Raw genomic sequence first — 4,716 nt, 5'->3', positions numbered from 1 at the left:
AGGAGGAACTCCGCGGAACGGGAGTCGAATGCCAGCTGGTTTATCCCTTGTTTATCATTACCAATCTTTCGCGACATTTACTGTCCGTAAATTGGTTGGCATTTATCGCAACTGGAGTTAAAAAGTTTACGAAATTCGCTGTATTTACTATTGGCAAAACAGATTGCACGACCGGTTTTTGGTGGCATGGATTGCAAGTAAGTTCAGATGGAATTCTTTGCAAAACTAAAGAGCTAATTGCATTAATTCATTTAATTTAGCTGACAGTTGTGAAGCTTTGCAGCTTCGTGATTTTAAAACTATTTTCGTTTACTCTGCTATTGTTAAAAGACAAATTTCATCGGCAATAAAGTAATTTGTGTTTGTTTCAATATTTTTATATTAGTATTATGAAAATAAATCGCGATTTGACAGATTATAAAGGGTGATTTTTAAAGAGGTATAGAGCTTAATTTTCCAAAAATTAAACACGAAAAAAGTTGAGAATAATGATGAGTTCTTTATTGGAATCGATAGAACGATCAATATAATTTTATGTTTAAAGATCATTCCATACAAATGCTGGCCGCTTTAGATGGTCCATGCGTAAGGTCTTATTTTGGCACACTCTAATATGTTTGGCTGGTCTTCACTCCAGATGCAGAAACTTTGTTAGTTGACGTATTCATTCAACCAGAAATGAGCTTCGTCGCTGAACATAATTTTTAGATTAAAACTAGACCAAACTGAATAAGTATGACAATGACATGAGACACGAACCACTTGTGATCTGTCAAAAACAGTATTGCCAAAAAGATTCTCTGAATTTTGGAAAAAATATACCGGTAGTCGGACTGAATTTTGGAAAAAATATACCGGTAGTCGGTAGAAATCATTTATGGGACTATGAATGTTTTTTTTTGGTTACATACTCTCATGGTCTGAAAACTAGAGCAATTCACTAGTCAATAAAATGAGGTAGCTTATGAAAAAATATATTGTTGAAATTGACATTTTTACACTAAGCACCCTACCTCCGGAGCCAGAGGTTTGATCCGAATGAAAATAGGAATATTGTTATGACTTCTTAATCCCTTTTAGTAGAATCTAAGATAGCGAAAATCGATTCAGTCATCTACGAGAAAAGTAAGTGACAAGTTCTGTAACACACTAACAGACATTAGCCCAGTTCGTTGAGCTGAGTCGAATGGTATATGACAATCGGCCACCCGGGGTTTCGGTTTAAGAGCCGGTTTTCACAGTGGTTGTATAATCTTATGAAAAAGGCAAAAAAGAAAGTTCATTAAGACCAAAAAATGTGGTTTATTTTATTCTTAAATGAATAAAAACTAATATTGGTGCTCCTCAAAAATTTAATTTAATAAATGCAATTTTTAACTATTTCAAATTATTTCGAATTCAGTCTATCCCAAATCGTGTAAATAGAAGTAACATATCGCAGCATCAATTCCAAATTCTTTCCCATCAATTCACACCGAGAAATCACAGACACACAAACGACACAAAAACGTGCGCTTGCCGACAAACGCATGAAAAGCATATTTCACTAATTGCTTTTCGATGCAGTCAGCATCCTTCCTTCAAGTTGATTTGGTGAATTTTTCGAAACCACTCGAATCGTAATCAAGATCTTGTCAATTGAATGACTCAGCCTTTTCGGGCTTCCTTTCGGTTCACTCATCCCAATGTGACCTTATATACCGCGTAGCACAAAACCTGTACCGGGTCGTACGACGTAGCCTGGTATTAGGAGTATTGCGATTACGTACCTCTCTTGTGGAATCAGAAGCACTGGGCGGTCAGGTCTTCGAAAAGAATCATTGCATCAACGATGCAATATGCCACATAAAAGCAATCGGCAGAAAGGGGAACGAGGAGCTCTAGAAGAAATTAAAACTTAATTGGTTTCGGTTGTTCCGCGGTTACCTTCGGGAACGCCTCGAAGCACTTAAAAGATTTCATAAACAATACAGTGCTCATTCCGGTAGGAATGAAACGGGGTTGTTTCGCTTACACCTTGCCGGACCGTCGATCACATCAGCATCATTTCCCATGTGGTCATCCTCGGTTAGTGTTTCAATTTCATTTGAAATCTTCGCTGTTCTCTTCAGGTACTTTTTGGGTGGCAAAGAGAAAAGATTTGCTATTAATAGTAATAAGTAAGCGAGAATACTTTTCATAATTCCAAAGGCTGAAGCCAAAACAAATACATTAGTTTTTCTTCGCAGAAACATCTCTTTTAGATAATATAATAATTTAATTTTCTTACTAATACCCTTTTCTTACTGAAATACCCGGCGTTGCTCGGAAATGTTTCGTGAAGAGAAGGCCGAAAAAAATTCTCGAAGTTATCCTGCTTAGTGAAATACTCTTGTAGTGAATCATAACTTAGACGGAAACCTGATCGAACAATACTCCGTTCATGTTCAGACTGCGAATGATCAGTGTCCCATCTCAGATCACACAATAGTAATAATTTTCATGGTATTCTTGACATATTGGGTCAGTTTTATATTTGAACCCTTTTGTTAGGAACATTCAAAACACCTTTCTCTCTATAAATACCTTCTTAGTAACCTCCGAGTTTCATATCTATATGTGCTTGTAACGTACTTCCGTACTTCCTCGTCACAATCGATCTACAATACATTTGGCTTCCATGAATATAATCACTTGTTACTCCCTCCTCTTCATTAAAATTTTATGACATCATGAATTGTTCAAAATTTTCCATCTGATAATGATTATTTTATAACGAAAGGTTGTTTAACATCATAACTACATTCGTACTATAGAATCAAGTTTTTATATATTTTTTTTTACCAAGGTTTTAACCCTTTTGGTCGTTTATCGAAGAGAAAAACCTATAGAATAATGATTCAGTTAATACAAATGTTGTTATAATCCTATTTTCATCACCTTGAGTCGACAGTTTTCTCAATTTACATAATAAAATGCACATTGATAGTATGATTTCGTCAATTCAGATCAATGTTGAGAATACTTATTTCCCCTTCCTCTTGTGAATATTTTTGTGAACCTCTCTCAGTTGCTAGATATATACTGTACTCGTAAAGAAGTAGCAATTTTTCGTAAAACCCAATCAATTTTCTCATACACTATCCATGTTCGGGGCACTTGCTACTCTCTCTCACCCTCAAAATAACCTTATAATCTATTTTGATTTAACTTCCTTTTTGTCAGTGAGCTTCCTACAGATCTCCTCCATGATTACCCTGAGCAGTGTAGAAAGTATCTGTGCTTTTCAAAAAATATCGATTTCCACCTTTGGTACATGTGCCAAACTTGGTGGCGATTTGTTTAGTTGTTTCGTAGTTATGCTGAAACTTAAATACACTCGCGTTAATAGACAGATAAAGATTATTTTCCCTTAGCTCTTTGAATTCCCCGACAAAATGGAACCAGATCCTTTGCCACTCTCTTGTTTTATAAAAAATGGAAGATTAAAATTTATTTCCAAAAACCCCTTCTTCTAGTCTAAATGTCGATTCTATTCAAATTTCGTCATTGACCCTCTCCCCCCATGTTAAGAACACTTCCTACACACTTTCCTCCCTGAAAATGTCCTAATGATCATTTCTGAAGAGCAAGAAGAATCTGTGCCAAATTTGATAGCAATTCGTTTAGTAGTTCCGGAGTTGCGCCGTAACAAACATTACATCTCCATTTTAGAGGGACGTACTACATCCACCCCACACGAATACCCTAAGTTGCACAAAAAGTATCTATGGTCTCCAAAAAGTATCGATTCTCGTCAAATTAAATAAATTTTTTCATTACCCCTGTTAAGGATAGTTGCTATGCTCTCTCCCCCATAAAATACCCTTACAACTATCTCTGAAGATCAAAAAGCAGCTATGCCAAGTATGATAGCAATCCGTTCAGTAGTGTCGGAGTTATGCCGTTACATCCCCCTTTTTTAATGTTCTTGCTACATTCACTCCCCATATCTATCATATCTAAGGTATGGAAAATGTTTGCATGATCTTCAAAAATTATCGATTTTTGTCAAATTTTACGAATTTTTTTTCCTGTCCCCTCCTGTTAATGATACTTGCTACGGTTCCTCCCCTATAAAAATACCTTTACGACTATTTCTGAACAGCAAGAAATAACTGTACCAAATATTATAGCAATTCGTGCAATAGTTCCGGAGTTATGCCGTTACAAACATTGCAATTCTTTTTTAGAGGCACTTACTACACCCTCTTACAACAGAATATCCTTATAATCTTATCTAAGTTGTGCAAAAAGTGTCTTCAAAAAGTACCGATTCTGGTCAAATTAGATAATATTTTTAATGACGCTCCCCCCAAGGAAATATTCTTATAACCATATCTGAAGAGCAAGAAGTAAATGTATCAGGTTTAATAGCAATCCGTTAAGTAGTTTTGAAGTTATGTCATTACAAACATTACACCCCCCTTTTTAAAGGCACTTGCTGCATTCATCCCCCATTAAATTATATCTACGGTATGCAAATTGTTTTTAAGAGAAATATCGGTTTTCTTCAAGTTATATGAATTTTTTCATGACCCCTCCTTGGTTATGACACTTGCTACGCTCCCTCTCCCCCCATAAAAATACGCTTATGACCATCTCTGAAGAGCAAGAAGTACATGTGCCATGTTTCATAGCAATCCGTTCAGTAATTCCGGAGTTATGCCATTACAAACATTACACCCCCCCCCCCCT

Source organism: Malaya genurostris, chromosome 2, assembly GCF_030247185.1.
Source record: "Malaya genurostris strain Urasoe2022 chromosome 2, Malgen_1.1, whole genome shotgun sequence".
Lineage (NCBI taxonomy): Eukaryota > Metazoa > Arthropoda > Insecta > Diptera > Culicidae > Malaya > Malaya genurostris.
Note: the sequence above shows the minus strand (reverse complement) of the source record.